Source organism: Anolis sagrei, chromosome 1, assembly GCF_037176765.1.
Source record: "Anolis sagrei isolate rAnoSag1 chromosome 1, rAnoSag1.mat, whole genome shotgun sequence".
Lineage (NCBI taxonomy): Eukaryota > Metazoa > Chordata > Lepidosauria > Squamata > Dactyloidae > Anolis > Anolis sagrei.
This window is the reverse complement of record NC_090021.1, coordinates 145,725,142-145,749,380: the sequence shown is the minus strand read 5'-3', so window position 1 is coordinate 145,749,380 and position 24,239 is coordinate 145,725,142. Positions and strand designations below refer to the sequence as shown.

At 38.7% G+C, this 24,239-nt stretch overlaps 1 protein-coding gene across 5 annotated transcripts in view; it reads left to right on the top strand.

Moving 5' to 3' along the window:
• Nucleotides 1–24,239, top strand: part of PLCB4 (phospholipase C beta 4) — a 255,778-nt gene that overhangs the window by 22,559 nt on the left and 208,980 nt on the right. For all 5 annotated transcript variants that reach the window (XM_067469124.1, XM_067469130.1, XM_067469126.1 and 2 more), the window contains exon 2: nt 21,026–21,083. The gene's annotated coding sequence lies outside the window, so the exon portion shown is untranslated. The remainder of the gene's footprint in view (nt 1–21,025; nt 21,084–24,239) is intronic.

Here is a 24,239-nt window from a genome sequence, read left to right as displayed (position 1 = left end):
CCTGTGTTTACTGATGGTCTTTGGCGACCCCTTTGACACCCCTTCCCAACCCCCAGATTGAGAATTGCTGTGTTCTCTCTTTCTCTCTCTCGCTATATATATATATATATATATATATATATATATATATATATACATATTCATGTGTAACTAGAGATTTTACTCAAAAATTGACTCCCAAAAATTAGGTCAATTTATCAATCGGTCAATGTAAATACTGTAAGAAGTCCAGTGGTTTTCAACCTTCCTAATGCTGTGACCCCTTAATACCGTTCCTCATATTGTGGTGAAATTCCAACCATAAAATTATTTTTGTTAATGTAATTTTGCTACTATTATGAATCGCAATGTATCAAGGGAACTCAGGGCGGCTTACATGAGGCCAAGCCTGACAATACAATACATCTGTATAAACCAACACAGCAATAAAATAAAACAAAAATAAAAATACAATACAAAATCATTATAAATAACATATCAGGACTAAAACACAACATTTAAGAAACACAAGGATCCAACACTGTGAGCAGGGCCTATTCTAATAGATTAGAAAAAAATTAAAACACTGGGTGTGACAGCAGTAGAGGTTTTAGAGGGTGAGGTAGGGCTGATTGCCCCAACAGATAGAATTACTACTACTACTACTACTACTACTAATAATAATAATAATAAACTTTATTTATACCCCGCCACCATCTCCCCCAGTGGGGACTCAGGGAGGTTTATAGAGGACATTTTGCAGAGATTTGGTTAGATCAGGGAATTATTGGTCTTTCAATCAGGGAAGGCACATTGGAACAACCACGTTTTCAAGCTCCTCCTAAAGACTGCCAATGTGGGGGCCTGCCTAATATCCTTTGGGAGCGAGTTCCAGAGTCGAGGGGCCACCACAGAAAAGGCCCTCTCCCTCGTCCCTACCAGTCGCACCTGCGAAGGGGGCGAGAGCGAGAGAAGGGCCTCTCCAGACGATTGAAGAGATCGTGTGGGTTCGTAAACGGAAATGGGGTCATGCAGGTTGCGGTCACGCAATATAATGGGAAACTATGGAAAACCATAGTTTTCCACTATATTGATGCTCCTGTGTTGTGTCTCACCATCCAGCCCAAACTTGAACTGTGGAGCAGGACAATATTCAGGCTTTATACTTATGCAAGTTTGCTCATGCAATGGAAGACCATTTCTCATAGTGCCCGAACCAGGCCTGGAACACATTGTGCATACAATAGCAATGCTTAATGCACCATAATAAGGACAATCAAGAGCCAGTGTGACATAGTGACTTGAGCACTGGACTATGCTTCTAGTGATCAGGGTTCAAATCTCCTGACAAAAGAAATGTAGGAACTTTGTAGGTACCATAAATGAAAGCATGTGCTTTAACACATTCCAAAGCAAATTCTCTTCTCTCCCTTTCTGTTGGGATGGGTAAGAAATAATTCAATCCACTACTGGTCCTGTCTCTTCTAAATTAATTTTGCAAGGTGCTTTAGGGGTCTGTCAGTATCTTTCAGACTGATTAATTCACAGAAATGAATGTGAACAGAAGTACATGATTCCCATAGGGAGTGAAATGCCAGCTTCCCTTCCAATGTACATTTTCACAGTCTCCTGATAATTTAGTACCCTAAAGAATTCTGTGTGGTAATCCTCCGTCCCCAGGGATCAGCATATTGTATTGTCTAGCATCTCTGTTATATAAAACACATGGCTACATTTAGTCATGCTGTTTTTCTTCACTTTATTGGTGGTCATAAAGATAAAGCATGTAAACGTTTCCAGGATTGTGTCCCAGGAATAAATGCAAAGCTGATGGGACTATAAAGATAGTGAGCAGAGACAATGGGATACAAATGTAACCTGTATATATACTAGGTGTCTTTGGCTCCATGTCGAGGATGCCATTATAGTGAGTACACTGTCGTTAGATCCCAGGATCTTATCCCAGATTATCTTCTTATCCCAAATTATCTGGCAGTGGAAACTCATATAATTTAGGTCCTCGGATATATAGGGAAGTGTATAAGGGGCCTAAGTTTTCAGTTTGCAGACACACAAACAAGAAAGAAAGTGGTGGTTTAAGATCTTGTAAGATTTATTATTTATTTACTATATTTCTATACCGCCATTCTCAGCCCGAGGGAAACTCATGGCGGTTTACAGAACGGCACAATTTGATGCCCACAACAATATAAGAACAGTTAAAACATTTAACATAGATAAAATTCAATTAAATAAAAAAGCAATAAAACATAAATCCTCCGCATCTCATTACCAAGTCATTGTCCAATCGCGTTGTCCAGTCATTCCGAGGTCAGGGTTCATCTACTACATTGCATTTGAGAGAGCCTGCTCAAACAGACAGGTTTTGACTTTTTTGCAGAATGATAAGTGTGGGGGCCGATCTAATGTCCCTGGGGAGGGTGTTCCACAGCCGAGGGGACCACCGCTGAGAAGGCCCTGTCTCTCAACCGAACCTGTGAAGAAGGCGGGACCGAGAGCAGGGCCTCTCCAGAAGATTTTAAATTCCTAGATGGTTCATAAGGAGAGATACATTCGGACAGATAAGTAGGGCCAGAACCGTTTAGGGCTTTATAGGCTAAAGCCAGCACTTTGAATTGTGCTCGGTAGCAGATTGGTAGCCAGTGGAGCTGGCGCAACAGAGCAGTTGTATGCTCCCTGAGCGCAGCTCCTGTTAGTAATCTGGCTGCCGCCCTTTGGACCATTTGAAGCTTCCGAACAATCTTCAAAGGCAACCCCACATAGAGAACATTGCAGTAGTCTATATGGGATGTAACCAGAGCATGGACTACCATGGCCAAGTCAAGATCTCTTAGGGACTACAGCTGGCAGAATACCCAAATGTCTACTGAACGTGCCAGGTGAGGATTCTGGTAGCTGTTATTCAAAATCACTATTTCAAGCTTTGGCTTGCATTTTCTTGATTGTTATCATTTCCTATTGCAGTGGTTCTCAACCTGTGGGCCCCCAGGTGTTTTGGCCTACAACTCCCAGAAATCCCAGCCAGTTTACCAACTGTTAGGATATCTGGGAGTTGAAGGCCAAAACATCTGGGGACCCACAGGTTGAGAAATACTGTCCTATTGGTTGAGTATGTCGCTTCCTAGCCATGGGCTTGTTGAAGTCTTCTGGCTGAAAAGGACATAGACATATGACAGGTGCATGGGATTAAGTCTTCAAGAAGAGGAAGAAGAGGAAGAAGAAGAAGAAGAACAACAACAACAACAACAACAACATTATTTTTCTATCCCGCCTCCATCTCCCCGAAGGGACTCGGGGTGGCTTACATGGGGCCAAGCCCAGGGAACATACAATTAAAAACAGAGCAATAACAAAATGCAATTTAAAAGCATAAAACAAACATAACAATAATAGACAAGCATCAAGCAACAAAAGAACCAAGGGTGGTGGGAGGCCAAAATACGGGCTGATTAAAGAGTAATTGGTTCAACAAGGTGGATGAAAATGTGCTAACCCTGCCTCATAGTCTCAAGTTCAAATCATGTTTTTGGCTTGTTTGTCATCTTAAATATCATGCTCAACTTGTGTTAACTAGGACCCCTTATACAGTGCCCCTATATCCCAGGATCCGATCCCAGATTATCTTCTTATCCCAGATTATCTGGCAGTGGAAACTCATATAATCCAGTTTAAATCAGATAATCTGGGATCGGATCCTGGGATATAGGGCAATGTAGAAGGACCTAAGTTGGTTGGCTGTCTGGGTAGAATAATCGTACCCAACAATGGTAGTTTTGAACTGTATCTCATAGAAGCCCCAATCAAGTTGACCAATAGACAAAAATTCTAGCAGCTGAAGTCCAGCAAGACTAACATTTGGGAGCCACTGGAACAGAACCACCATTAAATATCCCTGATCTGTAACTGCAGGATGTAGTTTTGTTTGAGGAAAGGCTATATGTTTCTAGTCCAAGCCAGTTGGGTTCACATCGTGAGCTGTAATTGTGTTCCAAGTCAGTGTGTGATCAATTTGTTTGCAAGACAAATAGGCAGGCCCTCTGATGGTTGCCCCTAATCCATTTGCTTACAGAATCAGGCAACAGACAGCTGGGAAATCCTGCCCTTTCCCCCGAACCCGGCTATGTGTATGTATGGTGCTAGTCCATAGCAACCCTGGTATAGCATTATAAATGAATCATTGTTTTGACTGTTTGAACAAAGATTAAAATTTAATCCACTTCCCGTGTTTTTAAAACATGCCAATAAAGAAATAATGTCAGTGCTTTAATGTCTCTCTCCTTCAGCTTTCTGTCAACTTGTCTATCTTTAGGTATTTGACGAACGTAGTTGTTCTTGAGTCCTACTTAAAATAATACATCAAAATGGGTTCTTATATCCTGCCTCAGACATGGGAATGCCCCTTGCTTTATTTTTAGACATCTATTTCTTTCACAGTTTAAGGCCAAATCTTTCTTTGTCCCAAAATAAAATGGAACAGCTGAAGAGGCAAACTTCATAAAATGGAACAAAGTAAAAACAAAACAAAGAACATGCATTTTAGATTTCATTGAGTAAGGAAAATTGTCTTAACAGTTTTAACAAATTAATGGTAGTTCTTTGTCGGGGAGAATTGTTGTTCATTTATTCAGTTGTTTCTGACGCTTTGTTACTTCATGGATCAGCCCACACCAGAGCTCCCTGTTGGCCGTCACCATTCCAGCTCCTTCAAGGTCAATCTAGTCACTTCAAGGATACCATCCATCCATCTTGCCCTTGGTTGGCCCCTCTTCCTTTTTCCTTGCATTTTCCCCAGCATAATTGTCTTCTCTAAGCTTTCCTTTCTTCTCATGATGTGGCCAAAGTACTCCATCTTGGCCTCTACTATTCTTCCCTCCAATGAGCAGCCGGGCTTTATTTCTTGAAGTATGGACTGGTTGGATCTTCTCATTGTCCAAGGCACTCTCAGAACTTTTCTCCAGCACCACAGTTCAAAAGTATCTATCTTCCTTTGCTCAGCCTTCCCTATGGTCCAGCTCTCACATCCGTAGGTGACTATGGGGTTTTCCCAATTTTCTCACACCAGAAGTGACTTGCATTTTCTCAAGTCGCTTCTGACATGAAACCCCCCCCCCCCTTGATTTGTATCATATTTTCTAATGCATCAGTTAGATAACTTTTTATCCACACTTCCTCTTTTGGGGAGGTATGCAGCAAAGTACGGACACACAAAACAGTGGGGGCTTGATTGTGTTCTACCTTAACAAAATACTTTTGAGATGCTAAACTAAACTGGATGTTTTTGCTGGGAGGTAAAACAGTGGTGTTTGATTACTATTACAAGAACATTATTGAATCAAATAATGTTTGTTTTTATAATCAGATATTTACAATCCACCTTTCAAAATATACATTTTTCCACAGCAGCTTTGATGTAACATTAAACAAAGCACTTTTAAACAATGCACAAGAAGCAATATCACTATATTGTACAGGTGACAAGATAGATTTTATAGGTTTGTTCTTGAGATTAATTTGTATGTAAGTCAGAACAGGTACATTTTAAGTGCAACTCTAGCCAAGTGTGTGTTTATGCATATATCTATATAAATAAAAAGGTAATGTTCATTTGTGGGATTAGCATAACTCAAAAACTACTGGACGAATAGACACCAAATTTGGACACAACACACCTATCAGGCCAACGAGTGACCATCACACATTAAAACATTGATAAACACAGCAGAAGAGACTATAAAAGCCAAAAAACAAAAAATACATTACAACACATGTGCAAAAACATGCACACACACACATATATGCACATATACACAAATATATACACATGTATATGCATATATACACACACAAAACACATATACACAGAAAGAAGGAAGGAAGGAGAGAAGGAGTGAGAGAAAGTGGGAAAGAAGGAGAGAAGAAAGGAAGGTGAGAAGGAAATAAAAAAGTGAGGGAAGGAAAGAGAGAGGGAAGAAAGGAGAGAAGGAACAAAAGAGAGAAAGAGGGAGGGAAGGAAGGAAGGAAAGAGACAAGGAAGGATGGAACCAAAGAGCAAAAAAAGCGAGGAAAGAAACAGGTAGAGAAGGAAGAAAGAAGAAGGGAAAGAAAAAGAGGGAGGGAAGGAAGGAGAGAAAGAAAGAAGGAGGAGAGAAAGAGGGAGGGAAGGTTGACCACAGCAACGCGTGGCAGGTACAGCTAGTAGATAGATAGATAGATAGATAGATAGATAGATAGATAGGGTGTGTGTGTGTGCTTTGGATAGCATAAGGAAGGGATAACCCACCTGTGGTGTTTTGCTGCCTGTGCCCCTGTTCAGAAGATTTCACCTCACTTTCTGTCTCTGACAATTGGAATTTGAAAATTTTGTCTTTTTGTGGAAATAAAGATTGATTATGAAGCTTCAGTAGAGACATCTTTCCCCCTATGATAACTCTTACCCTTCCTCTCACTTCCTGTTCTCTCGCCTCCGTTTATAACTGGGAATTGTATGTAAGTCAGATGTTTGTAACTCAAAGACTTTCTGTACTCTCTGTAATCCGTTTGGTGGGAATGAGAAGCAGCAGTATGTATGAAGCAGCAGCTAGGTATGGACATTGTCTCCCCTTATGTTCCTGGGATTTCCTCTTCTACAGGAAGCACTTGGCTCTTTGTTTATTTCTCTGGGTTTAATGTGTGTGTTTGTGTGTAATATAATTTTGAAGGTTTTTTTTTAAACATCTGCCATTCTGTGCTCTTCGTGTTCCCAAATTCCTTGCAGGAGAATATAGAACATGAAAGAATCCTTTGGTTTCAGTTTCTGTCACAATTGATTCCCAACCCACATCTCAAATATATTCATCATAGATATGAAGAATGTTGTAAGTTGTGGTAATCTGTGTTTAAACAGAATTCTAATCAAAGTTGTGTTCGTCTGCACAGACCAAATTCAGAATATGTAGCTATTCCCCACATGAAAGGACCATGTTGAACTTGTATAGATTCTAAAGATGAGGAAAAACTGCTGTCAACCTTAATTTAGTATCAACATGGCTGAATATACAATGTTCAGATCTTGACATGATTCTGGATGGGCATATCTGTCTTCGTTTTCTCCACTTTCTTCTTCTTCTTTCTTTATACTCAAAAGTCTTGGTACTTCTAATGTAAAAAATATGGATAACATTTGTAGAAAAAAATCAGAACTGAAGTAAAATGAAATTTTCACTGGCTCCTTAAATTACCAGAGTCCAAAATTTCCTCTGTCATTCATTAAAATAGAATAATAATAATAATAATAATAATAATAGAGCACCACAACTATCAGACAGATATACCTCAGTGACTTTTTTGCTTCCATGTGTACCTTGGATGAATTTGCCAGTTTCGTCATGAATTATGAAGGCTTTGTCAAGACAAAGGGAGAAGAGAATCAAATATTTGCTTTCAGGAGAGGTAATCACTTCCAGAGTAAACCTATTGAATCACTGGGATTTTCATAAGTAAATCACATTTTATCAGTTGATTCAGTGGATCTCCTCTATTTGGGAAACCAATAGGCTTCACATCTATATACCTCCAAAAGGTGACGGTTGCCATGGAACGTTGTTACAGTTAGTCTTGATTCATGGCTATTGAATTGGCTCAGGATGTTCCTGAAGCAAGAACTAACAGTGATTTGTCAGAACAATATATCTTCAGGAGATGGGAAGCAAATGTTCAAGTAACACAGGGCCTCTCTGTTCAGTTGCCTGCATCCTAATAATGGACACATTACTGATTATATAGGATAAGCATCCCTTGTCCAAAATTCTGAAATTAAAAATAACATCTGAAATTCTGCATATTTATAGCTTGCTTAGTGACATTTTTGCTTTTTAGTGGTTCAGTGTTCACAAACTTTGTTTCATGCACAAAATTATGAACGATACTGTGTATAACATTTCCTACAGGCTATGTGTGTAAGCTGTATATGAAACATAAATGAAATATGTGGTTAGATAGGTCCCATCTCTGTATGTATGCATGCATGTATGTATGTATGAATGAATGACTATGGAAATAGAGATATTCCAAAATCTGGAAAAATCCAAGATTCAAAACACTTCAGGATTTTAGCATTCTGAATAAGAGATACACAACCTTAATTTAGAATGCTTCATATGAAAAACCTATATACATTGTTTCATAGGGTTGGTGTTAACTTATGGTTTGGATCCAAGTTGCAAAACCTGGGGGTCACCAAATTATATGCATTTGTAACCTACCTCAGTGCTTCAAACATGCTCTGAAGTTTTAGAGTTGCATTGATCTCATACACATACACACATGCATGCAAATCTTCTGCTGTGAACATAAATCATTGTTAGTATCCTTTAAGAGCTGCAGGCTAGACACTTTGTGCAAAAGGGAAAAAAAAAACATAACTTGGTGACCACAAAATCGTTTCTAAGTAATTAACAATTGGTTAGAATGCAAGAAGAAATGGAAAGTAGCTTCTCCCTTTATCCCTGAAGGCAATTGATTTTTAATTATTGTTGTCTTTATTTACATTAATTGTCTGGAGGCGTTTTGGAAATAATTGATCTTTTGCAATCTTGGAGGAGCAATCTTCTTTGTTTAGAAAGTAAATGCTGCTGTTGTCCTATTAGAATAAGATGCCTTCAGATGTTGGCCTACTTAAACGTGCTAATTCCTACCCAACAAGACATAATGAATCAAGTGGCTTCATTTAAGGCAGTAGTTCTCAACCTGTGGGTCCCCAGATGTTTTAACCTTCAACTCCCAGAAATCCTAACAAGCTGGTAAACTGGCTGGGTTTCTGGGAGTTGTAGGCCAAAACACCTGGGGACCCACAGGTTGAGAACCACTGACTTAAGGGTCGATTTACTATTCAGCTGAGTTGTTTTGTGGGTCTACTCTTGCTGAGACTGGGGATAAGTCATTATGATACTTGGAACAGTGTTTCTGAAAAAAAAGTTAAACAGAAGTTTTTATGACAGAGGTTGGGATTGTGTGATCCTCTGGATGCTTTTGGACTACGTCTCACATCAGTCTTCAATAGACTAGACCAGGGGTCCTCAAATTAAGGCCCAAGGGCCGGATACAGCCCTCCAAGGTGATTTACCCAGCCCTTGCTCAGGGTCAACCTAAGTCTGAAATGACTTGAAAGACCACAACAACAACAACAACAACAACAACAACAACAACAATCCTATCTCATCAGCCAAAAGCCGGCCCACACTTCCCATTGAAATAGTAAAAAGTTTATATTTGTTAAGATTGTTCTTCATTTTAATTATTGTATTGCTTTTACTTTTTTTGCACTACAAATAAGGTATGTACAGTTTGCATAGGAATTCATTTTTTTTTCAAACTCTAATCCAGCCCTTCAACAGTTTGAGGGACTATGATCTGGCCTTCTGTTTAAAAAGTTTGAGGACCCCTTGACTAGACAATGGAGAGCAGGCCCGTAGCCAGGATTTTGTTTTGGGGGAGCTGAGTTTGATTCGGGGGGGGGGGGCAGCTGAGTCTGAGTGTAAGAGGGTCTACCCTAGCAAACATTTTGTATCATTACCCCAATACCCTCATGCATATAGTGATCAGATCATGATATGAATAAACATAACAGTTTAAATAATATACCAGTAAGGCCTTCTCAAGCCCCTCAAGTCCCCCCCCCCCCCCCCCCCCCGGCTACATGCCTGATGGAGAGGAATTATAGACTTGCAGTCCATCAATATATGGAAAAGCACATGTTCCTAAGCCTTAAGCAGGTAAAGGAGGCACATTGTTTCTAGGATGGGGAAGAAACCTAAGTGCAGAACTTCAGATATTGTTATCTCCACCTGCCTAAGATTATGGTCCACTGCTATTTACATGGATTCAGTACCTGGCAGCTTGGGCAGAATGATGTGTACCATACAGGGATTTCAGATATACAAGCATTGGATTATTGACTAAGGTTACACAATGCATTTGTGGAACCTTCCTCTTGGATTCGCCAGATTAAGCTGTTGAATTCTACCTGGGTTGCTAAGATGTGTAGTAACTGGTGGGATCTAGAGGGTTTTTTTTTACATGTATTTATAGTGTTATGTTTTTTATTGGGCATGTTTGATGATCAGGACATTATAATAAACATTGGGGAAAGGACATTATAATAAACGGTGTTATTGCTGCTGTTGCTCCCCCTCTTCCTCCTTCTCTTTCTTGTTTACAGATCAAGCCAAAGATCCCTTTATCTTGATAATTCTATGCCATGTGATATGCATAGGCCCTTAGAATCTGCTGAGGTTTGGTCTTAGGATCTTTGTGGATACTCAAATTAATAGATATGCATAGTAAAATGCCATCCCTTATATAAATGGCAAAATAAAACTTTGCCATTTTTGGGATTTGGGGAATTTTAAAAAAAAAATGAATGTAACTGTGGATGCCAAATTTGTAGATACAGGAGAGCGGTTGTACTGTGTATGTGTTTTTGAATGCATTCATTCTCTTTCCCTACAGCTCATACAGATGAGATTTACCAAAGTTGATAATTGTACACAGCATCTGTTTAGGTCATTAGCAGGCTCAGAATGTTCTTTCCATTCTTTTTCTGTAAAGCTCTGCATCTGTACCTTGTTTTAAACTGGATACAAATGTCCTTGGGTCCTATGCAAGGCATTAAAGTATAACTAACTAACTAAATATGCCTGGGACCTAATTCATTTGATGTTATTGTCTTCTGGATAACTTTGCCAGAGTTGTTTTTGGAAATTGTCCAGGCAGTATTTTGCACCCTTGTTCTATAATGATTGGTGAGAATAAAAGTATAATTGACAGCTAAACTAGTTGGCAAGAATCTCATGGATGGAAATGAATGTGGTGTGGAATAACCTTATTTGATTCAGAAATGGGGAAAGACATGGCCCTCCAGATGTTTTAAGTTGGTGCTTTGAATAAATTTATTGTGCTTAGTGTATGCGTGCCAAGTTTGGTCCAGATCCATTGTCCATAGGATTTATTACTTTATTATTTATTACTTTACTTATATACCGCTGTTCTCAGCCCAGGGGCGATTGACATGGCTCTCTGGATGTGAGAGCCATCTTTGAAAATAGAGAGATATCCACTTGCATTATATATATCGATAAGACAAGGCAAGAATATTCTACTTCCTTTAAATGATACTATATAACTGTACTTTTACTTTTAGTAATACTGTTTTAATTCATACATTCTACAATTGACATTTGCTCCCATAATTTGACCATCACATTCCCCTTTTCTTGACATTAATCAAAGATTTCTATTTAATCCTCATACTCCATCGCAGCTAGTTCATAGATCTTAATCAAGCTACTCTTCTTGCATTTAGATCACTATTTCCTTCCATCTCTGAGTATAAACAATTTTCACTGCAATTACCATTGATTGTAGTAATCATTTAAATTTTCTTTCTAGATGATTGTCCAGCATTCTCAGCAAATAAAACTCTTGTTTCATTATGAATCTAACCTAAGAATACATACTTGAGTCAGGTATTTTTTAGGCTTTTCTGCAAGACCACCACATGTGATAAAATGACCCAATGTTATGCTCACATTTCCAACATTTATTAGAACTACCTGTATACATCTTAAAAGAGTACCTGTTGTGTCAATTACCATCTGTACATCATCTTATGAAAGTTTTCTATCATATCATTACACCAAGTAGACATAAAACAGTTTGTCCACATCTCTCATTATTCCAACTGAATTTTTGTGTCAACACTGGTAGATCTTTTAGTCATGTTCCTAATTTATATCATATCAGGTCCATTATGTCTGCTTTAGAAGAAAAGTTTCCATTAGCGTCATTTAAAACACCTCCTTTTCAATGCAAAATAGTAGACATTGAGAATCAGTCAGAAATTGACTGGAAAAGACCAGATTACTTGTCCAAATGTATCTCCCTCTACGTTCCACCTCGTAATTTAAGATCTATTGGGGAGGCCCTGCTCTCGGTCCCACCAGCTTCGCAAACACATCTGGTGGGGACGAGGGACAGGGCCTTCTCAGTGGTGGCCCCCCGCTTGTGGAATTCGCTCCCCAGCGAGATCAGATTGGAGTCCTCCCTCCTTTCTTTTAGGAAAAAAACTAAAAGCATGGTTTTGGAGCCAGGCCTTTGACTGGTGGGCACAGCAGCACTTTCGACACTGAACCCGGACCATAAGACTGTTACGACAATTGGAAACGGCTTTGTGACTTTGTGATTATTGTGGTTATGACTATGTGTTTTTGTGATTTTAATTGATTGTAACTGTTTTAATTTGCTATGTATTATGATTTTTTACATTGTGTTACTGATATTGCGGCATTGAATTGCTGCCTGTGTTAGCTGCCCAGAGTCCCCCCTTGGGGGTGAGAAGGGCGGGGTAGAAATGGTGTAAATAATAAATAAATAATAATAAATCCTTGACCATCAAGCTGAAATAAGTGAATGCACAAAAAAAGTGCAGACTTACTATAAAAGAGACAAAAATTCAATTCCTGAGTATACTAAAGCTATCAAATATTAGAGGAATTAGGGAAGGTAATGATTTGATTACCAAATTATTTTTTTTGTCGTGTCAGGAGCGACTTGAGAAACTGCAAGTCACTTCTGGTGTGAGAGAATGGCCATCTGGAAGGACGTTGCCCAGAGGACGCCTGGATGTTGTGATGTTTTTTTTTTTTTCCAAATAATTTTTATTAAACATTTTATAAATCAACACAGGGAAAGAGGGGGAACAATAACAAGAGGATAGAAAAGAAGGAAGGGTAGCACAAAAACACAACAAAAAAAAAACACCTAAACTAATCTAAAATGACCTCCACTCCAACCTCAGGATCTTCTCACTCTACTTCTCCAACTTACTTATCTATTCTTGTCCTCTAAAACTTTTATCTTTAAGTTTCTTTTCGTAGTCATAGAAAAAGGTCCAGTCTGTTCTCTTTAGCGATTTTCCAGTATTTCTTCTCATCAAAAAAGTTAGTTCATCCATGTCTCTTGTTTCTTTAACTTTCTCCAACCATTCTTCAATGGTCGGTATTTGGTCATTCTTCCAATATTTGGCAAAAACAATCCTTGCCGCTGTAGTGTAGTATGTAAATAATTTGTCTTCATTCTCATCCAGTTTAAAATCCGAATCTGTAAATCCCAATAAATAATAGGTTTCTTTTTGAACCTCTTCTTCAACATCTTTTGTGTTTCCTCATGGACAGAAGCCCAAAACTTAGTTGTATCCTTACAGGTCCACCACATATGGTAGAATGTTGTGATGTTTTTAACATCCTTGTGGGAGGCTTCTCTCATGTCCTGCGTGAGGAGCTGGAGCTGATAGAGGGAGCTCATCCGCACTCTCCCTGGATTTGAACCTGCAACCTGTCAGTCTTCAGTCCTGCGGGCACAGGGGTTTAACCCACTGTGCCACCGGGGGATCCTACCAAAATAGTGCGATACAGTGCTTTGAGTGTTGCACCAGGACTTTGAGAGACCAGAATTTAAATCCTTCTCAGTTGTGGAGACCTTCAGAAAGTCACAGTCTCTCTACCTTCGAGGAAGGCAAGTTATACATGCTCATTAATCTTGTCAAGAAGATCCTGGAATAGTTTTGTAGTAAGTCAGTGTTGACTTGAAGGCATAACACAACAATGACAGTGAACTGTTTGCTTTTGAAAAGCCATTAAAACAATGACTAATACTATGTATAATGTCTTGCCTACTCGGTCCATTTAAGGCCTCATAATTATTCTTATGTTATTATGTCAAAAATTCTTTGCAAACACTTTCATATGGTGCATTTTGGATCAAGTTATACCAATCTGTGACCTGTGTGTTGAGGGTTCCTCAGATGTCCACCTTATAGCTGGAGGGAGAAATTAGACTTGTCTGGAGACATAAACACTTCTGAAAATTTGAAATCATACCCAAATTTTGTTTATTTTTTATCTTTTAAAAAGAAAATATGTGATATTAACAACCTTTGAAGATTTCATTACTTCAGGAACACACACACACAAAATTGTGCTTGGAATAAATGTATTGTGCTTAGTGTATGACAACTACACTTTATTCAAACAATAAAAACCACTTTCTTTTCTTTTTTGGTTACAAATTGAGCTAACTACATATAAAATCTTAATAAGAGTGTGTATATTTATTTTTAAAGATCCTAAACTGGAAATAACATTGCTATTTTTGCAGTTTACAGATAGCAGTAAAAGACAATAAAAATAAAAGAAACCATCCATATTAGCATAACAGACAACATTATTTAATCTCCTCTAGTTCTCCATAGTATCAAGCAGCTGTAAAACATTCATTTCCATGAAAAAAAAAACAAAGAAAAAAGAAACCCGACCTATGAATTGGATTAATCAGATAACATACATAAAACTCTGCATTTTACATGGGTTTTAGAAAATGATTTGAGGTTTTTTTTTTTATTGTCCTAGCCCAGGGATCCTCAAACCTTCTAAGAAGAGGACCAGCTCACAGTCCCTCATACTATTGGGGAGGCGGACTATAGTTTGAAAAAGAAACCCCAATATTTAAAACAAACTGACCAGTATTTCTATAGAAAGTGGGGGCCTGATTTTGGCTGATAAGATAGTCAAGTTAATTTGGATTGTTGTGTGCCTTCAAGTCATTTCGGACTTAGGCCAGCCCTAAGTCTAAAGTTTAGAGTGGGGCTGGGTAAGAAAACTTCATGAACTCCATATGGAGCAAAGGCCTTAGTTTGTCGACCCCTGATTTCAAAGAAAACATATTCATCATCCAGTTCTCCACTTTTTCCCAATTTTATTTTTTCCTATTTATCCAGGGGAAGAAAGTTTCAAAAAGGAGAAAGAAAAACTTTTTTTCCTGAACTCCCCCCACTCCCTGCATAGTCCACATCACTAGACCCTTCAGCCTTTAGGTCTTAAGCAATTTAACAATCTGTTTATTAATAAAAACTCTGCAGTATAAAATATTTGGGACTTTATGACCCTACATTGGAAATAGTGATGCGGAAATGACTCATAAGATTTCTATATATGGTTGTTGTGTTTCTATTTGGAATTTGCAGACACACGTTTCAATTGAGTGAGGACTGACACTTCCAGACAGTGTCAAAACAGGACGAATAAGTGGGGCAAAAAATTGTGGACAGCATGTCCAAACAGTCCTGGAAAAGGGTACTTTGCCATCCTGAAATCCACAAGATGGATGGGGAACAACCTGCAGAAGTTTACTTTAATTTTTAAAAATTGACTCTCCGAGATAGGCTGAGTTTTACAGGTGCTGATTCAGATATCTAAATGTGCACACAAGCAGATTTCTTATTATCTCTCCTCACCCTACTTTAAATTCAAGCTCTGTTTAATTTCATAAACATCAAAATGAAGGAATGGTTGCAGAGAGTTCTAATTGTAATATCTTTCCAATTGTGCCTCCATTTAGCCACCTATGTGCTCATGGCTACATTTGTTTCCACACACATCTAAAGGAGAAAAATCATTAATACAGCCTTTCCCCATAAGATGATGCTCTTCTAATTCAAGAAACCAGTAATGGAGGATCTACCCCATCTTTGTTGGAATTACATAATAAATAGGATCCAGTTTTTAAAAACATTGAGTAGACATTTCTCCTTAATCAACGTTGTGAGTTTCTTGTTATAAAAAAGTTACCAACTTTATAAAAGGGTTCCTTAGTGGGGAAAAGGAGAGTTTTGTTCATAAGTTTACTTTGTTTAGAAGTCGAGAGCAGGTTTTAGGGTGGATTTTGATATGGTCCATGGATAAGTTGGGTATCATTCTGTGGAGAAGGGAAAACACCAATGCTGCCTCAAGGATCCAAACATGCCTGGCTGTTATTTCCATTCCCCTTCCCTGCAAGAATACAAAGAGGGCATAACTGGCACAGCAGTAGAGAAAGTAGAAGGATTGGTGCTTTTTGTTAGGTTGTCCGGGGACAGACTAAGGTCTCGTCCTTTGGTCCTCTGCTCCGAGAAGGCAATAGTTCCTTTAAAAAAGAAAGAGTTAAGGTACAGTAGCAAAGCTAATCCACTGACAGGTCAGCCCAAGATTTGGGGGCTGAAATTAGTAAACCTAAACATGAATGTATACAGTAGTCCCCCCCTCCCCAGTTACTTACATATCTCAACCAGATTAGTCAGCAGTAGAATAATGAATGTGCAAATGGTATGTACCAATATTTCCCTGTAGTGTGGGGAACCTATCATTAAGAATTGTCAGAAAGAAGAGATTATGTTGACTCAGAGAAGACCTGAATAAGGGTCTACTTATCGCATCTATATGCTGAAGGGGGAAGGTGCACTTGTGTGTGTAAGGCTATGAAAAATTTCAATTTTATTAAGTTTCTCCAAATCCCAGCTGCTTTTTCTTCCTATTCTTGCACTATTATGTGATAATTTCTGTTTTTTTCTACATCGAAATTTATAAGCATTTTTCTAAAGGTGTGTATATGCTTGGACAGATAACACAATGCATTCATATACCTCATTGATTGCAGCCTACTCGTGCATATTTTTTCAGTTGTATGCATTTTAGTTATTCAGATTTTTAAATGTGTGCATTGCTCTATGTGTAATTCTTTTCCCCAAAATGCTAAATAAGCATTGCAGAAGTGTGAGTTCACATAAAGTCTCCAGAGATGTCGAAAAGTTATTTGCTTAAGATTCTTATTAAATTGTTTTTTAGCTCTAGTCTACACACATACCCAGTAGTGTATCCCTGGCTGTGTTGAATGTCTGCTTTTGGCGGATGCTTGCCAAATAGACTCAGCTAGCTTATCCACGCTGCAAAGGCTTCACTTCATTTATTTGGCGAAGGCATGAATTTGCATGCTTTCCTTGCACATATCAAAACAATTGGCTGGCTGTCATCTTTTGAAGGCCTTGGGAGCTAAATGGGACCTAGCTGCTGAAAAACAAAAAGCAAATTATGCATGAATTGAATGGTAATTTAGAAATATCTTTTGGACTGTCATCCGGTGGATGATAATCTGGATGCTGGTAGACCAGAAGAATACCTGCCCCCTGATTCAGATAATGTGAGCTTCAGGTTTTTGTGTAACATTTTGTTTCCTTGGAATAAAGCTGTCTCTGAAATAACATTGGAAGCGGGAAAGGGAGAAAAAATGGAATGTGCGTTCAAATGGTCCAATGGGAAGATTCCTTTTGTTATATGTACAGTAATAAACGTAATCTTTTCAAAGTTTTGAACTCAGGAAAACTGGTTTCTGGTAAGCAAACGTCTTTTTTTCATGTATTTAGATCCACCACTATAAAGATAAAAAAAGAACTTTATCACCTTGCTCAATCCTTTCAAATTTTAGGACAATGGGCGTAATTTGAATATTTCTGGATGCTGTTACATTCTGTCTCCATCTTCATAACTATATGTATGGTTTTTAATTTGAAGCTGTAATACTAAAATACTTTCCATTTTTAGCTTTCACTGTGCATGGAATCCTAAATATACTTATCTATTCAGAAGAATACCTCTAACGTCTAGCAAATAAGACATATGTGTCTGGGGGAAAATAGAGTGGTGGAAATGATGGTGATGGTGATGATTATGCTTATACTCCGCTTTTTCTCTCCTCAATATAATTTCCATCCATTGTCACATGGTTTATTTTTGCTGCATGATTGGTGGGATTTGCTTAGAAGGAAGATAAAATGTGATTGATGGCATATGATTGATAGCTATATTTTGTCAGTGAAGAACTTCATCCCTTAATAGAACAATGCAAGCTTGTATGATGTCTGGTTATGGACTGTAGCTTTGATTGATGATTTGGCAAAATAGTTATACCTATCTCCACTGAGTGTGCCTGTAGTTTAAAGACAGGATATTCACAGAGGGTGGTCATAATTTTCTTTTGTATTCCAGTGTGTTTATGGCTTCTCTGCTTCTTACAAGCATATTTATGGAAGCTATGTCTGCTCCCAAATAGCAAATCTGGAAAAGATCCCAAATACCTGGTTGAAGAGGCAATGAAATACTGTCTCTAGTGTTTATAATCCTGAAATGTATTTCAGAGCTGGCTTTTTTTAAAAAAGAAAAGTTATAAAGTGACAAAGGTAATAGAACAGAAAGTAGATAATGAAAATAAGCAGAACTAGAAAATGAGATATGTGGATTATGCACTCTTTATAGTATTGCCCTAAAACTATGTATGAATCATGGAATTGCAAGAAAGCACAAGTGCTGTCGAATCCAAACCGCTGCCATGCAGTAACACACAATCAAATTATTATTATTATTATTATTATTATTACCCCACTTAATCTCTCCAAAGGGGTCTCAAAGCGACTTATAACAATTTTTGCTAGAACCACAGATAAGGAGGTCCATGCCTGGTGAGCTTTTGTTAAACTGGATCAGCCAGAACAGAGAACAAGCACTCTGAAGGAACAAGCACTCTGAAGGTTTGAAGGAAAAGCTACATAGTTTGGCCAAAAGGGATGCAAGTACCAGAAAAGTGCTTCAGAGTGTACAAGCATAAATTCACAAGAAAACACAAGACATTTATGCAGTTCTGACAGCTATTCAGACTCCTCCTGATTGGCTGAGAAATCCTGCCAGCTAGAATCAACACAGCGATTAGAGAGAGGGTTCTCTGACATCACAGACAGAAGGAGAAGATCCCCATGGCAGGAAGAAGAGCTTATGGATGGTCACTTTAAAGGTCCAGTCTGTTGCAGAGATGCCCCTGGGAGGGGGGAAAACTGGGAGGAAATGATGGTGTGGGTATTTAAATGATTCCTTGATTAACTTAAGTGTCTAGTCCCATGGAGACAAGGTGCAAGACCCAAGAGACAAATTGTGTTACCGTTCTGATGGATTTTGGTGGCAGAATTGGTGGCAGAGGTGAGGAATCCTCAGAGATCCTCAAAGAGCTACAAGGAAAGGACGGTTAGTGACATATCCTTCGTTTCACATCCTTGAAATGCTAGTTACGCTGAAAGACAAAACAATTTAAACAGTAATAATTCAGGCTTGAGTTTCTTGTTGATCTTCCATGAAATTTTAAAACCACTGGATGGTGCTTTGATTGCGTATTCTTACATGGCAGAGATTTGGACAGGATAGCCCTTGTGGTTCTCCCAACTTTCCTTATCTGTGACATCGAGTTACCTGCTTGCTGTGCTGAGAGCTCTAAAAGAGAGAAGAACTACGTACTAACAAGACCTTTATACTTTAGGTGCTCACCCTCATTAATGTATTATGGAATGTATGTAGATGAAACTGCCTTCATGTTTTTCCCACTACACACTCCGTCTGTATGTCTGACTTTCTCAGTTAAAAATGTTCTTTGGATGGAAGAGATGGGAGTGTGCAGTGTTGTACACTGTGTTTCTTGGAACCCTATCTTTTAATTGTCAGGTAGCCAATTCAAACTCCTAGTATCTCTGTTTTCCTCCAGGCAAGCTTACCTAGCTTTGTGCTTCCAGCGTAATGCTAAAGGGCTGTGTTGCAGTGGGAAAAGAAAGGGGGTATATACTTATTATTATTAAGCAATATGGAGATGTTGCCTCTCACACAGTGGGTAAATTTTGGTATACAGCCAGTCCCTGAGTTACAAACATCTGACATATAAATGACTCATAGTTAAGAACAGGAGTGGGGCAATAGGATGCGAGAGAAATCTACCCCTCAGAAGATACATTCACTCCTGCAAGAGTTATCATGGGGAAAAGGTATCTCCACTGAAGCTTTCTTTGTTTCTACAACAAGCCATATGTTTTCAAAATCCAAGTGTCACAGGGACAGAAAATGAGGTGAAATCTTCCAAACATGGGCACAGACAGCACAACAAACATCACAGGGGCATCAACCCTTTATGTTGACCAAGGCTAACAGGTAGATAGATAAATTGATTGATTGATGGATTGATTTGGCTGGAGTTACACTCAAAAAATGTACCTGTTTTGACATAGAAATTCAACTTAAGAACAAACCTACAGAACCCATCTTGTTCGAAACTTGGGGACTGCCTGTACTTGCATGGTTTCCTTCCCCACTAGCTCACTAAAAATGGTCTGCTGGCATAGTTAAAGTGGCCACATTACATTGGCTATTTTGACTCTGTCCCAATTTTTACTGTTATACTTGGAAACAGAGAGTTCGCTCTGATATTTGACTCAGGTTACTGCTATGATAAATGTTTAGAAGCATCTGATTTAGGTCAGTTTGGATTTTTCTTTTGTACTGTAGCATGATCCTATTGTAATGAAACTTGAATAGAATTTGAAGTTGCATTGATTATCAGGAGCCTAAAATTGCTGTTAGGCATAGTGAGATGACTGATTCAGGCAGTAGAGGTTAGGAGACAGATTTCTGTGTTTCTCCCCTGAAACCCAGATGTTCTTCTGTGTTGGAGAAGAGTTGTGTTTCCTCATAATTTGTCCTGGCTTGTCCCTTTCCCTTTCAGATTAGCTTGCTTCCTTGGATTATGGTGGTGGTCTCCCTTCCTTAGGGTTCATTTCCAACTGACCTGTTAGCTTCTCCGTGTGGATTGTTTACCTGAACATTGCTCATCTGAATACTAGTGGAAGAGGAGTTCACAGCTGAAACAGAGGGAATTGAAATGTTGGGTGGAGGAGAAATGGGCAGGAAAAAGGCTCATTCAACTTTTCATGCATATGTACATTTCTTTTGGTCCTTTTTATTGAACAACAGTAGCACTCGAATCAGCAGAAGTGGTGTTAAATGTTGGCACTTTAACCCAAACTCAGACAAAACTTGAATTTTGAGAATGCATCAACATTTAGGGCCATGACCCTTTCCAAGTCTCTTTTCATTCACCAGGAAAGATTTAAATGCACATTTAACTCTTGCAACCAAGAAGCAGGAGTAAAGTGCCATTAAACTTTAGATTATGTTTTTGAATATTGTTTGCTATCGTTAATGGGACATATCCAAGGTACTTTTCTGTTTTTAACAGCACTATAAATATGGAGCTGTAAATTAATGTAAGTGTTATGAACCTGCCACATTTTTCAGAATTTGTTTTTTTGTTTCAGAAAATTGAGCTGAATTCCCTGAACTGAGAGCTTTGAAGATGTGATCTTAATATACAGGGTATGTATTCCTCTTTATGTATTCTTTTAAACAAAAAAGGAGATTGAAATTTGCATGTTAGAGAGAACTGCCAAGGCCTTTTTTTTTTTCAAGGAAAGCATTTGAAGCCACGATACAGGGCAGCCTCATTCTCACAATGTTAAACTAAATGAACAATGCCTTTTTAAATAGGCTCAGCTTAACAAAATAGGTGAGACTGAAAATGCATCTCATTAGTATTTGTGATGTTTACTAGATGTGATGTTAATTTGGGGGGGGGGGTGTGAGGGGGAGGATAAATCAGTCCAAAGAATATAATAGGATTTGGCATATTGTAATTCAGTAGATGACTTAAGCTCCTGAAAGATTTTTCTAATGAAAGATTTCTTAACTTAAGGTCCATGGCAACAGGGACATCATGGATTAGCACCAGGGAGTCCATAATTCAAGCACAGAATGAATGAATGCTATATTTGATTACTGTCCTGCTGCTTTGAATGTCTCTAATCATGGTGAATTCAAGGCAAAACCTGTTCTTTGTAATATTTTTATTTCAATCTAGTGCAATAAAACAATATGTAAATATTCTTGTGCCTATGTTCATGTGTATTAGTCTTCTGGAGGAAGGATCGTCCATAGCTTTTAATAAATTCTCCAAGGGGGGCATAAACGGATTATGTACCACAGATCTAATGCTATCGTAGGTTGTGGTATCTATGGTGATATTTAATATGACTGCTAAAAACCTGGAATGTTACCCTTTCTACCAAGAAAATCTAGTCCGTCAGCCATAAATGTGTCCCAGAAGAGGCCTGGCCGATTTTGCAAAATGTAGGCACCAAGCATACAGGAATCTAGAGTGCATATGTCCACTCTTGGATGTTCTTGTAACCAATACATAGCCAGAATGGGTATAGGAACATCCAGGAGTCAGCATATTATATCCATACTAAAGTCACTCCATTGGCTGTCAGTTAGTTTCCAGGCAGAGTACAATGTTGGTTTTGACCTTTAAAGCTCTACATGGTTTGGGTCCAGGTTACCTACAGGATCTCCTCCTCCCATACAATCTGCCTCGAACACTTGAGTCCTCTGGGGGGCAGCTACTCCAACCAGCCAGAACCTGAGGGGCGACTGTCACCCAGAGAACATTTTCATTGACTGTCCCAAGACTTTGGAATGACCTGCCAGAAGAGATCTGATGGATAAATGAGCTATCAAAATTTAAAACACATTAGAAGTTCTAGCTCATCCGGCAGGCCTATCCAGCCAGTTAATTATGAATTTTAAATCTGTATGTGTTTAATCTTTGTTCTCTGTATTATAATATGTATTTTTGTAGAAATATATTTTAATATGTATATTTTATAGAATATTTTTAGATGATTGAGTGTTTTTAACAATATTGTAACCTGCCTCAAGCCATGAGGAGAGGTAGATAAGCAATAAAATTATTGTTGTTGTTGTTGTTGTTGTTGTTGACTGTTCAGGACCACTGCATGTAGACATTTCATTGGAATGGATGAGAAGTTAGACTTTAGTTCTACTTCCGTTTCAGAGTTATGCTTTTCACCTTTTTTTTTCTAAATAGCTTTACTTTTCCTTAGATCTTTATAGGAATAATTCCCAAACTTTCTCATATTGGCTGCCTGGTCATTTCTTATATCCAGACAAGAATTGCTGCTATCTCTTCATCCATTGCAGAAATGATTGACAAAGATCAGATAGGCATAACGCAGAGAAATGATTGACAAATAGCACAGAAATTGAATTGACTACCATTCTCTTTTCTAAAAGGAACTGATGGGCATTGGTGCCATTCTGCTGGCTGTAGGGAGGTGGGGAGTAAAATCTATATTTTTAAAGGCGGGAGAGTATAGAAGAAGATTAAGAGAATATTTGTCTGGTTTAGATTGCAGGCAACTTTCTTGTGAATGTGATTGGTAACATAATGACCTTTGTGTGAATTTCCTTCACGTGAGCAGCCTCCACATGAATTTACAATGGCTGTCACTCATCTTCAGCTAAAAAGAATCAGCACATCATCATTTGAATATCTCTTCTTCAGGGAGTAGGATCAGTACAAGTTTGTAATGCCTAGCCTCTCTGTTCAGGACACAACCATCAGTACCTCAAAATGGCCAGTTTTTCCCTTTTAGGCAAGCAGCATCAGACCAGGTTTGCATGGCCAGTCTCCATCCTTAAGGAAGGTGATCAGAATCTCTTGGCAATGTCTCTCCACTTCAGACGGGCAGCATAAAGAAAAGATTACAGTGTCGAATTTCCCTCTTTTGGGCAGGCAGCATCAACATGAGCTCAGAGTGGCTACTCTCCTTCAGGGTAGGTTGCATCTGCCAGAGGTCACAATAGCCAGGTTTTCTCCTTCAAGTTGGCTACATCAGAGCAAAGTCATAATAACTAGTCTTTCTCCCTTAGGCAGGCAGTATCAGAAGGTGGTCACATTGGATCCTTTCCCTCTCAATGAGGGCCTTTCCATGCAGCCATATAACTCAGAATATCAAGGCAGATAATCCAAAAGATGTGCTTTGAACTGGGTTGTCTTGAGTCTACACTGCCATATAATCCTGTTCAATGTGGATTTTATACAGCTGTGTGGAAGGGGCCTGAGTCAGTGAAATGCAAGAGTAAGTGCTCATGGTAAACTTTCTCTCATGGAAAGGTGGGCAACAGCACAATAGCATCTCTCATGGTGCACAGTGGGATGTCACTGAAATGGGCAGCAGTATGTGAATAGAGAAACCATGGTAAGATTATAGGTAGGAATCTTAGCTGTGACAGAGGCCCTAACTGCAGTTAGTACTCTAGAATGAGGAGGGACTGAAAGCAACAAAAGCACCAGATGTGTGTTCTAGTTATGGAAAGAAATAATGTCTGTGCATTCATGTGTGTCTGGAGGGGGTTTATTGAAATCTTGAAGCCCTGTATTCTTCTTTTCCATATCAAATGAGCACCTCCCACTAATCCTCATAGGCTAACCACCTCTTTCTCCTCCCAATATACACATATCTTCTTAACTGCCCTGAACCAGGAAAACCAAACATTATTTTTGACAGCTTGTCAGAGAAAATATTTTATTTATTTATTTATTTAAAACATTTATATTCCGCCCTTCTCACCCCAAAGGGGACTCAGGGTGGAGCACAGCATATAAATGGC